Below are 770 nucleotides of genomic sequence, written 5' to 3'. Positions count from 1 at the left end.
AGTGATTAATCACATTTCAGTTCTGTATCCTATCTTATCTGAATAATTATGTCCTTCCTTTATGAAAAATCCCTCCCTGAAACAGGAAAATAAAAGACTGAGGTAGAGGGAGTGCTGCATGCAATGCAAGGCAATGCAGTGTTTGCAGACCAGACTGCCTTTCAGCTTGCATCAAATTTGTGTGTCTGTCTTCTTTGTGTCTGTTTTGTCTTTCTCTTTCGCTGCCAGATCTCCCTACTTCATGCAACCATCTTCTGTCGAGGTGGGACCCTGACAAACATACAAGGGCAAAGTTCTGAAAATTTGTCATGAACAAACACCTTGAGAGAATGAGTCGCTGGACTTAGGATCATTGTCTGTTATGACATCTAGGCCACACGGCAAAACATAGTCCAAAAAGAAAATGTTCTACATCCTACTTTGATAAGTAGCAACTACGGTCTCAAAAGCTTGTGTGTCAGGATAGTTTGGGTGCTGGGGCGGGGGGTAATATATAAGAAGAGAGAGGGGAATGGAAGAACAAAGCAGATGGGAGAACAATTAAGCAGGTTTGCATGGGCTAAGTGGGACAAAGGTAAATAATGATGTATGCACATCCTTGGAAAAACAGGGCTGTGGGATACAGGGATTGAGACATGGTTGGAATGGGGAAAGGGGGGAATAATGTTAAGATGCTTGACTGTCTTTGAATCTTGGTTTTCCTTGCATTATATTATAAAATAGACACTGGAGAGGGAGAGAAAGGAATAGCCAGAAATATCACCATAGAA

The sequence above is a fragment of the Chrysochloris asiatica genome, unplaced genomic scaffold, assembly GCF_000296735.1.
Source record: "Chrysochloris asiatica unplaced genomic scaffold, ChrAsi1.0 scaffold00035, whole genome shotgun sequence".
Classification (NCBI taxonomy): domain Eukaryota; kingdom Metazoa; phylum Chordata; class Mammalia; order Afrosoricida; family Chrysochloridae; genus Chrysochloris; species Chrysochloris asiatica.
This window is presented reverse-complemented; position numbering follows the sequence as displayed.